Source organism: Saccopteryx leptura, chromosome 3 (genome assembly GCF_036850995.1).
Source record: "Saccopteryx leptura isolate mSacLep1 chromosome 3, mSacLep1_pri_phased_curated, whole genome shotgun sequence".
In the NCBI taxonomy this organism is placed as follows: domain Eukaryota; kingdom Metazoa; phylum Chordata; class Mammalia; order Chiroptera; family Emballonuridae; genus Saccopteryx; species Saccopteryx leptura.
Window position 1 is genome coordinate 295,275,733 of NC_089505.1, and position 20,498 is coordinate 295,296,230.

Sequence of the window (20,498 nt, forward strand, 5' to 3'; positions counted from 1 at the left end):
GATTTCCTAGAAATGGTAACCTATGTTTTTTGAGGTCATTATTGGTTACTCCCTGATTAGACCATGATAGGTCAGTTTCTGAGCTAAATGAAAATTAACAACTGCATTTCTGATGATGGAAAGTGGGAGCAGAGAAAGAGATTCTGGAAAGTTTAGTGTCAGAACTTGAAAGAACAGAGCATGTTTGGAAAGTTTTCTGCATTAACCTTAAATACAATAAGTATGTCACATTTCCTTATGAAAGAGTAACAAAGCAGTGGATTGATATTTAGTCTCTTTTTTCTGTGCCTATCTTAAAAAAAAAACAACTTATTGTAAGGTTAGTTAACATCTGTCAAATCCAGTCTCTTCCAGTCTCATTAGCCTATGAGTAAAAATTAGACAGACTGACAGTGGTTTTCACAATTCTCTGGCTCTTGTTTCACCTGTGAGCTCAGGACCTGTATCCTCCCTGGTGTGTCTCTGACTTATTTCTAGATGTGCACCGTGAGTTTCAGATTTATTTACAAACCAGTCTACACAAAATGAAAACAGTGTTTTTCATTTATATTTTTTCTAACCACCACTGAGCACCACACTGGGCTGTCCATTCACATGACATTTCCAAGACTAAGGTACAGGTGCATTACTGCATTCCATAGCTTCGAACATGGCGGTACCTGGTCTCACTCTCTCATTACAGATTTTCATGAAATGAATTTAGAGACAATGGATTAATTTATAATTCATGCCCCCTTAAAACCCAGAGAGATCATCTTTTCTTTTCAGTTACTCTGAAAAAAGTCAGTTATTTCTTTGTGAATGTGATGTAAAGGACACAGAAATTAAAAGTATGTGTTCACAGGATTTTTGCTTACCTACATATTGGTTTAATTGTAATGGCATGCATACTCTATGTGAGTTGAACCATGATAACATATGTAAATTAAAAATTAGGCCCTGGCTGTTTGGCTCAGTGGTAGAGCGTTGGCCTGGCGTGCAGGAGTCCCGGGTTCGATTCCCAGCCAGGGCACACAGTAGAAGCGTCTATCTGCTTCTCCACCCCTCCCCCTCTCCTTCCTCTCTGTCTCTCTCTTCCCCTCCCGCAGCCAAGGCTCCATTGGAGCAAAGTTGGCCCCGGGCGCTGAGGATGGCTCCATGGCCTCTGCCTCAGGTGCTAGAATGGCTCTGGTTGCAACAGAGCAATGCCCCAGATGGGCAGAACATTGCCCCCTGGTGGGCATGCCGGGTGGATCCCGGTCAGGCGCATGTGGGAGTCTGTCTGACTGCCCCCCTGTTTCCAAGTTCAGAAAAATACAAAAAAAAAAAAAAAAAAAAAAAAAGAAAAGAAAAAGAAAGAAATTAAAATCACTCATTACACCTGGGCCAAGACCTATTTCCACAACACTAGATATGAGCAGTTTGGCATTTTACTTTTTTTAGGGTCCTCCATCGATTTCCACTCTTTACTATAGGGTAAATTCCATATTCTTATCATGATTGTAAAGGATACATTGCAATGTTAAGGGGCTTTCTTTGTGATAAATTTGCTTAGAGCCGTGGTTGTGGGGAGAGACTGGAATAAAGGAAAGGAAAAGCCAGGAGGAGTTTGGGAACACTCTACTGATTACTGATAAGACTAACACATCAGAAGAGAGATGGGAGGTATGGACTCTTCAGAGTTTGGTGGCTGCTGAGGAGGCCTCCTGGCAGAATGTTTTGGTGTCAAATAAAACAAAATCTATCTTGGTTAGTATTGATGAATAAAAATATGACTCTCTCTCACTTAGCTAGGTGTTAAGAGAAAATAAGACCCAAGTCTCAGGTAGAAATCTCGGGAAGAATTGTGTCATCTCAAAGTGCAGGTGTCTGATTGGTAAATGTTTCCGATAAGAAGGCTGAGCCAGTTATAAAGTGCTTGTTTAGATGGTGCTTTAGACGTAACTCCAATTTTCCCTGACCTTGTTGAAAAGCAATGTCCAAAAGATAAACGTGGGCGCAGTTACATCACAGTCTAGGGACGGTCATGGGCATTGCATTTCTGTCTCACCAGGTCCCTCACAGAGGGGTCGGCTGCTGTGGCAACTGAGGCTTTGGAGCAAATATAATCAGGTAAAGGCATGTGAGTTCCCTCATTTCTCCCCACCCCCTTTGCTGATAGACATTCTTTTAAAAAGTGGATATCCTGTGTTGTCATTCATATGCTACAGGTTCAGAAAGATTGTAATCACCCCATCTCAATGTGGAAAACCCCTTCCCAGGTTCTACCATCCCACTCTTCCATGTTTTGAAACCCCTCTGACATTATGAAGCTGTCCCCAACCTTCTTTCTACCACAGCAACAAACAGGTGCCACACTGGATTGATTTTCCTGTTTTACATGTAGCCTCTCTTGCTATCTTAACCACTTTCATGAGAGGAAACTTTTGTTTATCTACCTTTGTGTTACCCACAAAATCACTGAAGGTAGCCATGAAAGATACCCAATAAATTTTATTGATTGAATGAGTGAACGAGTGAGAAAAAATTTTCCTAACTTGCTTTATAATTTAATTTCATTACTTTCTTAAGATGTATTTATCCTCCCGTACACAGCGTGTCACTATAGTATCTCAGGATCAGCTCCCACTAATATGAAATAAGCCTCTCACCAAGAGAATTGTTTGAATAGATCAAACAGCTTCTAAACCCGTCAGTTCCCAGCTATTAGATACCAGAAAATGGAGTTTTACTTCAGTCACATCTATTGTGTTATTTTGAGTTAGATAAAAGTCCGTGGATGCTAGTAGAAAAATCAAATGATGAAGGACATTCAGATCTGGGATTCTCTTGAAGATGAGGCCTTTGTTTTCTGTCTTACACATATTAAATAAACAGCATTCCCTCATCACTCAGGTAAGATTGGTAATGTGATGAAGGGAATCGCCTTGGGGATACATTGCTTTAAATTGCTGTCTCACAGGAAAAAAAATCAGATACATCATAATGAAAAATAATTGGTGGAAATTCAATTTTCCTTTGCAATAATTTTGTTTAGACCCAGCCCATGTCATACAGAAAAAAAAAATACTATTAGACCATAACTATGTTAGACAATTTGAAAATAGTAAGCAGAAAACTGTTTTCATGTAATCATTCACAGTCTTTTTTTAAATTTTATTTTTAATTATAGCTGGCACAGAATATTATGTTCATTTCAGGTGTACAGTATGGGCATTCAACATTCATATACCTTACAAAATGAACCAACCTCAAAGTGGCTAGCCATCTGTCACTGTCTATACTTATTATGGCATTACGGACTATTTCCTGTGCTGTATGTGACATCCTCGTGACTTATAACTGGGACTTTGTTCTTCATTCAGAGTGTTTTTCATTACCAATGTTATTATTAGTCAGATGTTATATTTTAAAGTCAAGATCGTGATAGGAAATTTTAGTAACATTTCCAGCCATCAATATTTCTCACTAAAAACTGGAATGGGGGAAAGGGACAGGTGACAGTTGTCCTGTTGTGAGCATGCTCTGTGAAAGGATTCATAGAAGTGTGCACAAGCTTTCTATTTTGATGGTAGGGGCTATTAGATTTGTCAACAATAAACACAGCTTGCTGTGCAATGCTGTCATTGAGTATGATTGTATCATTATTTTGAAATATGTTTCTGTCTTGGTGTATATTTCTTTTGTTTCTATTACCAAAGACTAAACATGGTCCACATGGCCTCAAAGCACACCCGTTTATATCTTGTGGGAACAGCCCTTTAGAGACTACAAGTGCAGCAACTGCAGTGGAGAAGGAAACAATTTCCTGAACTTACTCACCAGTCTGTATTTCCAAGGGCAATCAGATAAAACATGTGTGACCTTCCATCTTTATTTTTAAAAATGAGCCATGATTGAAACATTTATATATAATACATTGTTGGGAAGAGACCTTGCTGATAACAGGGTTTTAAAAGATTGATGCTCAGAATAAAAATGACTTTGACCTTCAACTCCTAACTTCACACTGCCTTTGAAAAGAAGTCTGAAATTTCAATGAAAACCTTAACAACTATATTGGACATATAACATCTGTTGACTGGGCATACTGTTTCATTACAACAACAATCTTGGGTAGAAATTATGCATGTTTAATATCTGCAGTTTAATAAAGTAATAAAGCATGGTCACAGACAGGATAAGCAGACAGCCACACTCTAAGGATGCAGTGAAATACCACTTCAGCATTGTGCCGGGCAGGGCCCCCACCTGCTGCGAAGTGACACAGAGGGAAAGACCAGCACTGAGTGGCACCCATAAAAGGGCCAGACTCTTGTGGAATAAAGGTTTGAGGCAAATTCCAGGTCTTTAACAGTCAAAGATGAGCCAGCACCTGAAATAAAGTAAAAATTTAATGTGTAGCTAGAAAGAAAGAAAATATGATCACAGTTTCTCCAATAGAACCAAACTTTCAAATAGCCTTATGAGTGAAAAACAAAAAATATTTATATGAAATAATAATTTTCATTATCAACCATTTTATTCTATTTTTATTTTTTGCATTTTTCCAAAGTGAGAAATGGTGGGGAGGCAGATAGACAGACTCCTGCATGCGCCTGACCAGGATCCACCTGGCATGCCCACCAGGGTGCAATACTTGGCCACTCTGAGGCATTGCTCTGCTGCAATTGGAGCCTTTCCAGCACCAGAGGCAGAGGCCATGGAGCCATCCTCAGTGCCCTCGCCAACTTTGCTCCAATGGAGCCTCGGCTGCAGGAGGGGAAGAGAGAGACAGAGAGGAAGGAGAGGGGGAGGGGGCGGAGAAGCAGACTTCCACACACTGGGATGCTGCTACCGCTGAGCCAACCAGCCAGGGCCTCAACCATTTTCTTAGACAGAAAAAATAGGCTAATGTTTCTCAAGCTTATTTCCCAAGACTCAGAGATCTACTTAATTATTCCATATCAACTATGACCAACCATGTCTTGAAGGCCAAGATAATGATTCAGTGTGAAAGATGGTACAGGTTATTAATTCTTAATTTAAGCTTTCAAGCAAGGCTGATGTCAATCTTGACAGTTCACTTTACTACCCATTTGGAAGCAGGTCCATTTTGGTGACTGCCATGACAATCACCCTCATAGAAGGAAATTGTTTTGATTAAAGAAATGACTCAAAGCATTCCCTGGGAAATGATAGTTATGTTTTTAATCAGACAAAGCTTCCACCTTGGCAACAGCTGGCTGAGTTTGAAATGGTGATCAACTCAAGGTAGAGTGTCTACAGGCTTGGCAGTGACCTGGAAGTGACATTTGGCAAGAAAGCTTCGCAAAATAGATCAGAGTTGTAACTACGCCAATATGATTCACTCTAAAATTTGAGTTGAAAATATGATGAGAGAGAGAGAGAGAGTTGTGCAGCCAACAGTGTGGACAGCACTGAAGAGAAACAAGGTGGTGGATGCTGAGAATACAGCTCAACCAGCTATGACTAAGCCAACCAGTCGATGAAGAGCTGAGAGCATAAATAATCTAGACCTTGGTTCTTAAAAAAAAAAGATTGTTTAGTCTTTTAGCTGCAAAGCTATTTTCCTATCATCACAAGATTCTTAAAACTCTCATTGTCAACAAAACCCTGTTAATGGGTTACTAGAGTATTTCCTTTTCATAATATTTATCCTTACCTTCCTTAAATCCCATTACAGTTTTTAAGACCCATGTTAACAATTAAGAACCTGAAATTTTATCCACTAACGTATCATAATCTTGCATAAACTCTATCCTCCATAATGCATAGTGAATAATAGCCACTCAAAAATTCTCAGGAATCACACTACTGAACAATTAAAAGATATGGAAATCCAGAAAGATTAGTCACACACAGAAAATAAACTATTCCGAGGAGGTAAATGTAGAGTTTCTGACTCCAAATCCAATGTCTGTATCTGTTCCCAGATGCCACAGATATGTTCATTAAACAATGCATGTTGCAATATCGGTTTAAGTTTATATATTCAGATTTCCACAAAGAAAGTTTTTAATTAATAAACTGTTCCTGCTTTCTTTCTTCTAACTTCTCTTGTGAATTTCACTTTCTTCCCACTCTCACAGAGAACAAAGACAAAACTGCATTGAAGGTGATTTGATGATTTCAAAGAAACTTACTCTGTCGTTAGGGTCTAAAAATGGTTTGCAGTAGCTAACTTTTAAATATCTGAAGACACAGGAAAAGCTTAAGTATCTTCTGAGTACTCAACAAGGAGAAAAACCAGAATTAGAAAATTATCAACTTTTGAATGATTAGATACATACATACCCATGCAATTAGATTGAAGAAAATAATATAACACTTTGGGGAACAGATTTCTTCAGAGTTGTAGAAAAATCTTATAGCTTGCATTAATAACAAAATATTTTCATTTGTATGTCATCTGTTATGGACTAAATGTTTGTGCCATATTTTTATGTTACATATTTATATGTTATATGTTACATATTTATGTTATAATTCTAACCTCCTGCATGCTGGTATTAGGAGGAGGGCCTTGGGAGGTATTAGGTCATGAGGGTGGAGCCCTCATGAATGGGATTAGTGCCCTAAGAAGCAGCAGAAGAATGCTCTGTCTCTCTATTTCTCTCTCCTCCTCCTCCCCCATTTGAGGATGTGGCCATCTGAAAGCCATGAAGAGAGCTCTCACAAGATATCAGATCTGCCAGCATCTTGACCTTAGTCTTCTCAACCTCTAGAACTGTAAGAAAAATGTTTGTTTTGTAAGCCACCCAGTCTGTGGTGATTTGATATAGATGCCTAAGCTGATAAGCCATCTGAACTTTTTGCTCTTTAGAGAGTAGGAATGCTTAAACGTAAGTATTGTAAAAGAAGCCATTTAGAAGTAATGGCTTCCCCAAGGAAAGGCATAGGGCTTTTCAATTCCCATCGACACATCTTAAAATAATTTCCATCTGCCTCTTTCAAGATGCCCAGATACTCAGACTAATATGCAAATGCAAAATTCACATTGGTCCCTTTGTCACCCCATTTCTCGTCATTAGACACTTGCTTTCTTGTGGGTCATTATCCAAAACACTCTGCTAAATATAAATTCTGTGAAAAAGAAAAACAAAACTTTAGGATAGCACTCAAGCAGAACTTTCCAGAACTGATAAAATGCCTTCAAAGAATTTTGGGTGTTTTAGGGCAGTGGTCCCCAACCCCCGAGCCGTGAACCATTACCAGTCTGTGGGCCTTTTGGTACTGGTCCTCAGAGAAAGAATAAATAACTTAACATTATTTCCGTTTTATTTATATTTAAGTCTGAACGATGTTTTCTTTTTAAAAAATGACCAGATTTCCTCTGTTACATCCGTCTAAGACTCACTCTTGATGCTTGTCTCGGTCACGTGATACATTTATCTGTCCCACCCTAAAGGCTGGTCCGTGAAAATATTTTCTGACATTAAACTGGTCCGTGGCCTAAAAGAAGGTTGAGGACCACTGTTTTAGGGTAAAATGGTCATGCTGAGGATGAGGAGAGACATACACATCTTGCTGCTGCTGAAGTTGCCATGTGGCCTTTTTCCTGAGGAGGACTGTCCTTGTGTTCTACAACCCACTTTAGGCTGAGACCTCTATCAACCCAGGAAATAATCAATGGCCCTTATTTAGTTTAGTGAGGTCTGATTTTTAAAGCTATCACTGTAGGATTGTGGAATGGCTTTATTTTACACATGCATTCCTATTTTAAAATCTGAAACTTTGAGATTCTGACATTTGTATTGAATTGAAATTCTCCTAGAAGGCTCATCGTGCAGGTGAAGGAACGTTGTAATCCTTGAACGTGAACCTGTATTACCTTCCTTTGGTATCCTTTGAAGGATAACATTTTAAATGCCTTGAGGTTCTTTAGTGGACTTTAGGGAAAAGAGACAAATGACAGCTGAATTGGTTTTACATATTTCAGCTAAATAGATTCTTTATGGGTTTTAACTGCATTCTGATCAGAATTGCTAGGTTGCATGGCAAAATTAAACACCTTTAGATTGCTTTTTCATGAAGGCAAAATATTACCTTTTATTGAAGGAGAATATAATGGAACAAAAGAATATCTCTCTATGAAAGAAAACTCTTTCAAAGTTTCCTGTCATGATATTAGATGGTGTCGGATTGGTTTGCTAGCTCAGCATATTACAAGATTTCTGAAGTAGCTATCAGGGCAGAAATAGCAATGTTAGCAAATTGTAAATCCACTAAAGGATAGAAACCAGATTTCGTCCTCTGTCGTATTATAAAAATATTCCTCCACAGTGTTATATAAAATGTAAAGCTGACCCAGTTCAGTCCACCAAATACAGCTATTTAAAATGATTAGTTTTTTGGCCTGACCTGTGGTGGCGCAGTGGATAAAGTGTCAACCTGGGAATGCTGAGGTCGATGGTTCAAAACACTGGGCTTGCCTGGTCAAGGCACATATGAGAGTTGATGCTTTCTGCTCCTCTCCCTTCTCTCTCTCTCTCTCTCTCTGTGTCTTTCTCTGTAAAAAAACTGAATAAAGTTAAAAATAAAATAAAACATCTTTAAAATAATTAGTTTTTTTTTTCTTTTCATTTTTTTTTGCATTTTTCCAAAACTGGAAATGGGGAGGCAGTCAGACAGACTCCCGCATGCGCCTGACCGGGATCCACCCGGCATGCCCACCAGGGGGCGATGCTCTGCCCCTCTGGGGCGTTGCTCTGTTGCATCCAGAGCCATTCTAGCGCCTGAGGCAGAGGCCACAGAGCCATCCTCAGTGCCCGGGCCATCTTTGCTCCAATGGAGCCTTGGCTGGGGGAGGGGAAGAGCGAGACAGAAAAGAAGGAGAGAGGGGGAGGGGTGGAGAACCAGATGGGCGCTTCTCCTGTGTGCCCTGGTCAGGAATCGAACCCGGGACTCCTGCACGCCAGGCTGAAGCTCTACCACTGAGCCAACCGGCCAGGACCTAAAATAATTAGTTTTTTAAAACAGGTAATAGATATATAGAGTAAATGAGAAAACAGTAGAACAAGACAATTAACAACAAAAATTACACAGAACAGGCAAATAGTAATAAAAACAATTTCACCCATATTTTCTCATGACTGATTTGTGACTTTCGGTAGCAAGTTAAATTTAGGATCATATTAATTTGAAGCAATGTTCAAGTGGGTACCTCCATCAGAGAGAGCTGCCAGCCTTCAGGAAGTCTCCAATGTTGGCTTCTCTCGTTGCTGAAATAGCAAACCCCAGGACCTGGGTCATTCTCTGAGGCACAGAAGCATTGTTGACTGACCAACAGATTGAGAGTGAAGCCTTTTCTTCGAGATGTGGTCACGTTAATGGAAGCTCCCAGAGACTGATATATATAACTCAAGATGCTTTATTTGTATTACAGTTCTAAGACTTTTGTAAATAAGAGTTATTGAAGGCTCAATTTATTAAAGATGAATTCAAGTCCAACTGAGACATATGAAATCCATACCCCATATGGTCACAGAAACATATTTTCAGAGTTCTATGAGGTTTTTACTTTTTCTTTTTAAGTGACAATTTTCCAGTTCTTTTTTTTCCTCTATTTATTCATTTATTTTAGAGAGGAGAGGGAGAGACAGAGAGAGAGAGAGAGAAAAGAGAGACAGAGAGAGAGAAGGGGGGGAGGAGCTGGAAGCATCAACTCCCATATGTGCCTTGACCAGGGAAGCCCAGAGTTTCAAACCGGTGACCTCAGCATTTTCAGGTCGACGCTTTATCCACTGCACCACCACAGGTCAGGCGGTTTTTATTTTTAATTATAAGAAATCTACATATTACCCAATTTGGGGAGACACTGGACTAGATTAACTATTGTTTTACATAGATTCAAGAATAAAATTGTATGATATTACAAATGGGTTTAATCAGTTTCCCCCCCTTTAACTTAGTATCTACTGAAATGCAGAAATAATATTTTTCCATCTCAGAGGACTCCAAACTTCCTTCTCTCCTACCTCCTGGTTAATTAGGTGATTGATGACTGTCTTTCTCTCTACTTGTAAGGTAATTAAGTTATTCCTGATGAGTCATTTGTTAAGTAATAAAGGAATCCCACCTGAACAGTGAGGCAGATCAGAACCACCACATACTCAAGGTGATCAACTGTGAATTTTTTTCCCACTGGAAATGTGCACAGAAGTGGCATTTTCAAAAATTATATAACCTACCACATTGATAAAGCATTACCAGATTTCTTAAGATGATTAAGCATAAACCTCATTTCCAGTGTGCTGAGATAGTACCTTATAAATATCTATGGGATTGGTAACCTCTAGGTCCATCTCAACAAGGGGCTGATTGCTCATTCATTCGGGAGGATGGACTGAATCTTTTTCTCTTGTTCTTGGTTTAATTGTTCTCTCCCTAAACTTTTGCGGACTCCATCTCCAAAAATGACCCCATGTTTCTGTCTAGGAAATTAGAGGTTTGAGAGGTTTCTCACAATCTCTGTCCAAAACAGACTCATTTGGCCCTGGCCGGTTGGCTCAGCGGTAGAGCGTCGGCCTGCCGTGCGGGGGACCCGGGTTCGATTCCCGGCCAGGGCACACAGGAGAAGCGCCCATTTGCTTCTCCACCCCACCCCCTCCTTCCTCTCTGTCTCTCTCTTCCCCTCCCGCAGCCAAGGCTCCATTGGAGCAAAGATGGCCCGGGCGCTGGGGATAGCTCCTTGGCCTCTGCCCCAGGCACTAGAGTGGCTCTGGTCGCAGCAGAGCGACGCCCCAGAGGGGCAGAGCATTGCCCCCTGGTGGGCAGAGCGTCGCCCCTGGTGGGCGTGCCGGGTGGATCCCAGTAGGGCGCATGCGGGAATCTGTCTGCCTGTCTCTCCCCGTTTCCAGCTTCAAAAAAACAACAACAACAACAAAAAAAAACAGACTCATTTACTTTTTAAGCCTTTTTATTGTAATGTTTATTGACTTTAATTTAAATTTTTTTTTTATTGAATTTCTATATTTCTGCCCACTCTCTATGATATTACTTTGTCATTTTCTTTGTTAACTCTGCTTTCCTCAACTTCCTGGCAATTACTTGTCTTCTAGCTCATATTTTTCTACCTGTCTACTGATTTGGAGGGAATGACTGAAGGTTTTAGCATCATCACCAGGAATACAGTATTCCATCCTTTCTATGTACATACAAAAAAATTTACAAAATCTTTAATTTAGTCTTATTACTCTTTCTTTATGCTAATGTTTTTGGACTGAACGCATTATGGGAAACACATATATGTCTGAGACAGAAGCAGCCCTAAGTAGAGGTGACTTTTCTGCCTTAGAGTCAGAAGAAATATTACCACCAAATGCTTGCTTCAAACTCTTTCCGTAACCTTCATCCCATGGACATTCTGAACTGAATGGGAAGAGTACAGGAATAGACTCCCAGCTATATGCAGGTTTCTCCTTTCAACCCAACAGACATTTTTACAGAATCTAATAACATGTATTGTTCTCCTGTACCTCATTACTTTGGACTATGCAAGTAAATAGCAAAAAACTGCAATCTCTCTCTTTTTTTTTTTTTTTTTTTTTAGTGAGGAGAAAAATCACCTAATTTTTTATACTTGTTGAAAATTTTACATAAAACATATACATCTAAGGAATGACAATGTCAACATGAAATGAGTTGGTTTATTGTGTGACTTATCTTGTTCTATGAATGAATGAATGAATGAATTTATTTATTTAGTGAAAGGAGACAGACTCCTGCATGTGACCCGACCAGGATCCACCTGGCAAGCCCACTAGGGAGTGATACCCTGCCCATCTGGGGACCTTCCTCTGTTGCTTTTTTAGTGCCTTATATGGAGGCTATGGAGCCATTCTCAGTACTAAGGGCAAACTTGCTTCATCGGGCCATGGCTGCAGGAGGAGAGGAGAAGGAAAGAGAAAGAGAGAGAGAGAGAAGAGAGGGGCAAGGGGTGGAGAAACCCATGGGCACTTCTCTTGTGTGCCCTGGCTGGGAATTGAACCTGGGACATCCACATCCTGGGCCCACGCTGTACCATTGTGCCAACCAGGCCAGGACCTCATGAATTTGTTTTATACTGCATTTCACAAAGAAAACTTTCAAATTATTCATGGGTTATCAATCCAAAATGCAATTAAAATTATTCAATAAAAGCTCTTATTTAAACATTCAGAAGAGAGGACGTAGTCTTGGGTTTTGGGGCTGTGCAATTTGCTGGCCCAAAGCTAGCAACCAGCCGGGTCTCGAAGCCTCAAACTCAGGACAGTGTGTATAGGGGACAGCACAATCCAGTCTTGTTCACAGTTCATGTCTGCATCACGTGGTTGAAAACACCAAGAAAAACCTGGAAGTGAAAGGACTTGAGGAGTCTGAAATTAGAATATAAACTGGGAGGCCCTTTGGGTCCTGACAGAGCTCATCAGAACTCCCAAAGGTTTTCATAGAGAGCCATTAACAAAGAGACTATTTAACAGTGACTATAGGATTAACGAAAACAATAAGGCTTGGTGACTCACTCACTAACAGTCCAGACAAAGCCACTTGTCATGTATTTAGATTATTAAACATTCCCAGTGTGTCAAACTCACAGAAATAGTTTTGTGTGCAGGAAGGAGTTTCAGAGAGCATCAGGCAAGGCTGCCAGTCTCTGCTCCATGGTATCATGTCAAATTCACTGTCATCTGGGATTCTTATCTTTCCTGACCAATTAGCAGCAGCGTTTGTCAACACTGGTCTATCATCGTCTCTCATAAAACCTTCACTTAGCATCCAAGTTCTCCTCTCTCATTTTTGCTTTCCCCTCCCCTCCTTCTGTTCCTCTCCCTCTTCACCACCCTCTCTTCCTACTTCATCCCCCCTTTCTCTGCTCCTCTCATTTTTTCTTCCACAATATTGACAGGTCTTTCCTAGTCTCCTTTCCGAATTCTTCTCCATATTCCAGCCTCTAAATGTTTGAGAGTTCTAGGACTTAATCCCGGAATACCATTTCTTTGGGTGTTTAGCATGTTAAGCTTAATATATCCGAAACTGAATTCCTGATATACTCCAACACCAAAACAGCTCCTCTCTCAGTGTTTCCGGTTTCCGTAAATAGAGATCACATCTTGTGTTAGCTGTGATACTCAGTCATCAGTAACTCTTCCCATTGTCTAACACTCCACTGCAGTCTTGTATCAGCTGACACATAGATCAAATTCTTCAGCCTCGGAAATATGGATTTTCATCTGTCTAGAAGAAACATCACAACATTTTCCTTGCAGCTCACTGATCAAACACTAAGTAAATATTTTCTCTTTGGATTGTCATTATGAGAGTATTTCACTCCAAACTACCATTGTTGGTATTAATCAAAATAACACACACTGCTATAATAAAAAAAACACCTTAAAATCACAGTTACATAAATCGCACACCATATTTCTTTATTTCTCACACAGTTTGATCTAGGTTGCAGGTTCTCCTGCCACATGAAACTATGCTATTTATCACCAATAGCCCCCAAGGTCATTGAGGGAGGAAAGAGTGAAGTAGAAAAGCAACTCAGCTCTTCAGTGGCTCACAGTTACTGGTCGAAACCAATCACAAGGTCCCCACAGACCTGCAAGACTTGGGAAGCTCAGACAGCCGACGCATACCCACGATCCTGCCATACATACTTTTATGGCATACATACTGTTCTTCTCAAATGCAATAATTTTTATTTCTCAAGTCTTTAAATTCATATTATATTGACGAATCAACTCAGACTTAATTCTTTACCACTGCTAATAGTAGATAGCTGATTAAATTTGTCCCTGTACCCTTGTTGTTTTCAAATCCTCTGTATTTGTATGAGCACACAAATATTATTGAAGCCTACAAATTGATATCTAAAATATTTCATCAACATTTATACTACTGCCTGAGTGTAGTATCTGATACACTATTAATATTGACTTTTGCCTGACCAGGTGGTGGTACCTGATTCATCAGCCTGGGATGCTGAGGACACAGATTCAAAACCCAAAGGTCACTGGCTTGAGCATGGGCTCATCTAGCTTTAGTGTGAGGTCACCAGCTTGTTCATTGGATCATACTGCATAGAATTTCATACCAATTTAATATTTTTTGATGGTACATTATTAATTTGGCTACCCATCATACTTCTTTGCCAGAAAATATGTAAAGAGATGGAAATTTATTTATTAATTTTTAAAACTTGTAACTTCTTGTTATATAACTTTAATTTTTAAGGTCTTTTTTTTTCTGGGCTAGGTTATTATTATTACTATTAGTAAATATTTGAGACAGGCATCATAAAATACAACAAATATTGATAAATAAATATTGAATAGTATTGAGTATTATTTTTATATAAATACATCTCTGAAGGAGATGATTATATTGTTAATGGATCGCAATCTATTGCCAGAATAAAACATTCAATATAGTCATTTGCTGTTTTTATTAGGTATTATTACTTGGAGCTTATATTTATGGATATCAGTAGATAGGACAAATAATGTAAAGAAATTGTTTCAATCTGAATTAATAATTTATTAAGAACAAGACAGTACAATGTAGTTGCATTATTTAATCTGTAACAGCACTTATGTGATTTAACTCAAATTAGTTATTTATGAAGAGAGGCCTGTAGTCTAAGAGGGTCTTTCTGTAAACATATACGTTTGTATGTCAACCAAAGAGGTTTAACTTATGAGATAAAATGGCTTGTATGGACACTCAAAAAGTCTTTCATTTCCCCTCACAATCAAAAAACACCTCTGTCCTGGGATCAACCCCATATAATTAATTCAATGATGAAAAATGGAATAAAACCAGAGTATTAAAATTACCTTTCCTCTTAAATCTCTATAAAGTGAATCTGTTTAAAAATAAGTGGAATGTTTTAATTTTTCAATTAATAAAAATATCCCAAAAGATGGAGGAAGGTTTTATTATTTATTTCAATAATCATTTATATTAATTTTTTACTGGATTAATTGGGTGACATTGGTTAATAAAATTAAACAGGTTTCAGGTCTATGATTCTGTAACACATCATCTGTATATTGCACTGTGTGTTCACCACCCCACATCAAGTCTCTGTCCATCATCATCTGTACCCCCATCTAAACACACAGAATTAATTAGAAATTACTGTTATTTGGGACATAATTATAATATTTTATCTTATGCAAAGAAGGATATTTTTATTGCTGAGACTGTCAAGTCATTCTAAACCCTGCATCACATTGTAAAGCTCATTTTCTGATTAACTTCTGTGTAAGTAAATTACATCTACAAAAAGTCATTTATTTGTAATAATCAAAACATTTTGCAATGTGCAGGTCACCTATTATAGCATTACTATACTAATGTTTCAGTTAAATATCAAAAAAATTAACTTTTGGTTTTAGCCTCTGTTGTCACACAAACAAGTGTACTTAAGAGATAAATCTGTTGCCTCTCTCTTTAGCTGTTTATCTTTTACATTTTTGCGTCCATTTTCAGCAATTATAATAATTTAGAATTGGCTGGCTTCCACTGAATCAGATGATGTCATAAAGGAAAGGACCAAGCTATTTAAAAACTTGACTATTGAAAAGATGAAATGGTTCTGATGAGCATTACAAGATTAAAAATAAAACAAAAGCAAAGTTATAAAGTATTCTTTATACTTTTTCTTTAAGCTACATCACAAATTGCATGTGACTTCTAAAACAGATTTAGATCTAATTTTATTCTTGACAAAGTATTAAACATATCTGTAAATATAGAAGCTGCTGTAATAAATATTTTATTGTTAAATATCATCAGCTCCCAAGATTCTCTTAGCAGAAATAATAACATTAATTTCATATTTAACTGATATCTATCTTATTCAGAAAAATGTACTCATTATTTTATTTGCTCATGGTGCTAGTAATTTATTTTCTGAATTTGCAATTTAAACATATTAAAAAGACATATTCAAATATATCTGCTTCAGAAGATAATTTATAGTTTTTTTAAATCTAGATAAGTATTCTTTTTACCCATTGTAATTATTAAAATATGCTTTTCCACATTACAATAATAGGATATTAAAGTTGGAAAGTTAAATTAATAATAATCACTAATGTGGAATATTTTATCTTTCAGAAATTGAACTTTTTAAAAAAACCATGCCTGTCTTATATCTAAATGTTTTTAAATGTCAATATATAAGAGAGAAAAAGAAAGAATGCCTCAGGTTCTAACAATCGCCTTAAAATGTAATACCTCTGATAAGTACTCTAAACTAAGATTTAAAAAAACTATGTCAATGTTATTAATATATTTACTGATTGAGAATAAGGTGTGTAATGTTGATCCAAAGTGAGCTGAAATGGGAACAGCCTTCAAATTACACACACATATGCACACACAGAGCATTTTCTAGGTATGTCCATGGCAATGGAGGTGAATCCTGGAATATCATACAACATCTCTGCTAAAATCTCCAGTCCATTTTCCACTTTCTCATAATTAAACCTAAAGAGCTCACTATGCTCTGGCTCCACAAGGCTACCGATGTCATGTCTACCACAGCTTCACGTGTCCACATCACAACACAGTCATACAAGTTCCTTGATGGTAATCGATACACTAGGCACTCCTGAGCTTCTCTGTTTTTATCTTTCTTTTACATTTTCCTTTATGTTATATTTTTTGACAGAGAGAGACAGATAGGGGCAGACAGAGAGGACAGGAGAGAGATGAGAAGCATCAATTCTTTGTTGTTGCACATTAGTTGTTCATTGATTGCTTTCTCATATGTGCCTTGACTGGGGTGCTACAGCAGAGTGAGTGACCCCTTGCTGGAGTCAGCAACCTTGGGCTTCAAGCCAGTGACCTTTGGGCTCAAACTAGTGACCATGGGGGTCACTCAAGCCAGCGACCCCACGCTCAAGCTGGTGAACCCGTGCTCAAGCCAGATGAGCCCGCGTTCAAGCCAGTGACCTTAGGGTTTCAAACATGGCTCCTCCGCGTTCCAGTCCGATGCTCTATCCACTGCACTACCACCTGGTCAGGTTCTGCTGTTTTATCTTGAGCAGTCATCCCTAGATACCCTAACCACTGAGACCTTCAACTCTTCCAGCTCTTTGCCCAAATGTTACCTTATCAGTAAGGCTTCCCTGAACACTGTTTTGAAAGACATTTTGAAAGACTGTCAGCACTTTCTGTGCCCTTATTCATGGTTTTTGAGATTCACAGCACTTACTTACCCTCATCTGATTTACCACGTTACTTAATTATTGTAGGCCTTCTTCTACACACCAGATTATAAACTCTATTATGGTAGGAATTTTATTCCGTTCACTTTGCCCAGAACAGGACTTGATATATTATAACACTTTATAAATATATTTTGAATAAGTGAATGTATATTGATCTAAACAATAAGAATTTTATGTGAACAATAAAAAAATATTTTAAGAGAGGGTTCCAGGATAAGTAGGTGAGATGGACAAGGAATGGAATTGGGGTGAGTGATGAATATTGGTTTGGGATTCATTTTGAAGAGCCGGTCTGGTCCCATGGATCTGAATTATTTGGTTATAAATCAGAGAACCATTTAGGGTAGCTCTCAAGTTGAATGCTGCTCTAAGATATGTCCTTACTGTGAGGGATTCTATTTAAAATCATGACTTTAGACATAACAACAGCATTAATTTGAACATTCCTGTGACCCACAAATACAGGTGTCATTTTACAGAACAACAGGGTTTAGTATCAAACAAGAAATTTAGGAAATTGGACAATGTATTTACTTACTTTCCTTAAATATCCTGATTTTAATCCTGCATCCTAAAATAAATAAAGTAGTATAATAGTAAGCAGGGAAGATAAAATAGATATAATAATTTCATGCATCTATCTATATGTTTATAAAGAGCTCAGCAGACTTTAAGAAAACAGAATTATGATGCTGCTGCAAACATTATTTTCTCTTTTTTAGTACACACACACACAAATACAAATAAGAAAAAGATTGGTATACTTCCACCTACACACACACACACACACACACAAAATATGGTTAAAATTTCAGAATACAAACAGTGTTACTCTATTTACCACTCTGAATACCAGGAAAACCATACTTTAAATAACATGGAAGAGAAAAACTAAAGAATAGTCACTAAGACTAAGCATCAGCCTCAACCTCAAACTCTAAACTAATAAAGCTAGCTTTTAAGTACACCTTTGCCCAGATGGAGTTAAGGGACGATGGTGAGGAGGAAGGCCTCCTTCTGCAGGTTACACACAGTGGTGGGAGTCCTCCACATGCAGATAAGCCATCCTGAGGCCAGAAGCCCCTGCTGTAAAGGTTGTAGATTGGAGCCCTGCACTTGGGCCACAAGGGGGGTACAAGGAGGAGAAGTGGAGAAGTTAATGCTTTAGCTACTGAGGACTTTCGACAAAGGGGTGAAGCAGTGACACCTGCAGAACAAAACGTGATGGGAAGAGCAGTAATATGTACAATGGCAGCTCTGACCTCAGCCCTGCCTCTCAACGAGCCCTGGGCAAACAACATACAAGGAAGCATGACCACTGTTCACAAATAATGCTAACAAAGCCAACACTGCCTATATGCCACACATAACTAACGCAAAGACAAAGGAAAGAACAAATGATATGCAAAACAAGAGAAAAATACACATTGTTAGCAACCCGTGAGTTACAAGCCCCTCTGGCACAATCACTGATGAAGGAAAATAGGTTTAAATATGTGAAATTTGGTGAGCCATTGATATGGTTGATAAATACCATATATCCTGGATAATATTTTTAATAATCATTCAAAATATCCATGCTAATTTCCTATATAGTTCAACTTTAAAAAACAAACAAAAAGACACCAAAGCCTGATTCTAAGGCTAGTTTTGTCTGCGTTTGGTGGTGGGAAGATTGTATTCTCTTTGAGTCTTGCTCTCCTGACCAATACATTGGGGTAAAAAAAAAAATGTGAAGGAAAAACTCCCTCCTGTTTAACTCACAGATTTTCTGTAATAATCAAATAAATTTATGGGTTTATAATGATTCAGGTCCAAACAAGGGAAATAAAGCAATCAGAAACTTGGGAAATGATCGTATTTTAAAACAAACATTCCCGAAAATCATGTCAATTACTTACCTTGTTTACATTATGAAGAAAAACAGGATCTTAGCAAACATTTTGACAGTATCTTATGAGTTTTTTTTTATTTAGCTCATTTCTGGAATTAGTTTATTTTTCAAAACCACTTTATTGATTATAGCACTTTTTCTTTTTATCTGACATCATTGAGAAGCATGAAAAAAAATTTGTCTAAGTTATTATTTTGCTCTTTTCCTTGATATTTGAGGGCCAAGTTTTGTAGAAGACTCACTGGATATTTCCAGAAATAAACAGAACCCCAACATATGTCCATGAACATTAATCACCATGGTTACCTCACATTTGGAGACAGTAGCAAGTGTAATGTGAATACACCAAAAACACCTCTTGGAATATTTGTTTATTGACTTAGTATTGTTCTTCTCACCTATTTTTTATTTACTGTTAAAAATTTACTAACATTAATATTACAGGACATCAGGGTAAAAAGTTCCAAGAAAACAATGAAATCTGTGTTTTATAAATGCAGTCATTTTAAAAATAAAGATTGGGTTTTTAAAGGAAATTATTAAGTTTGGGGAAAATACAAATGTTATTTAAAATTTCCTCTATTTTACTGTCTGTCCACTATTCCGTATTTCCCCTTCAGCCAGAACCCAAATCTCTAGTTGGTGATAATACAGGGTGAAGTGAATTGTGAAACATGCTTCGTAGATGGGAGGTGTTTACGATGTGAGGTTTTTATAGCCTTTTATGTTTCATGTAGCTGTTTCAGAATCTGATCAAAGCCATATTTTGTTTTGTTTTGTTTTTTATAAACAATTGCATGCCCTAGTAATATTTGGGGTATTATTTCAATCCTTAATTTGCAGATCTCATAAACACTTTAACTGCTCTCTGTTGAGTACATGAGTTCTTTATCCTCCACACACAATCATGCGGAAATCAAAGGTTTCACCTGAATGACATTCCAGCATCAGCTCTGAACCTGCTGATAAGTGTTCTATTGAGGCAAATCTCTCTGACAGCTTATTTGGAAGCAGCTTGGATGAGTATGAATCTCTTCTGCTGACATCCAGGTGTATGTTTATTTATTCTTTTAGAGGGTTTGGATTGAGGGCTAGCTCTATTTTAAACAATTATGAAAAGTTTACAACCAACTGGATGGAACTCCAAGTCCTTAATGGTGAGCTAGAACTCAGGGATGTCATGGTAAACATTCTTGGGACCAATTCCTCATAATCAAAGCCATTAGAAATCTACTGTGTTCCTGAGCACCATGGATATGACATTGGAAAGAATGTAGATTGCAGGATTTTTGTTTCTTATAATAGTTAGGTATATAAAGGATATTAACTTCAACAACATCTCGGCTTTTAGAAAAATGATGTCACTTGAATTTCATATCTTGTTTGGAGTCTAA

At 37.9% G+C, this 20,498-nt stretch overlaps 1 non-coding gene across 1 annotated transcript; it reads left to right on the forward strand.

Moving 5' to 3' along the window:
- The first annotated feature begins 10,474 nt into the window (after positions 1-10,474).
- Positions 10,475-10,550, forward strand: TRNAG-GCC (transfer RNA glycine (anticodon GCC)). The gene has a single exon. It is a non-coding gene; the product is annotated as a tRNA-Gly (tRNA).
- The last annotated feature ends 9,948 nt before the right edge of the window (positions 10,551-20,498 follow it).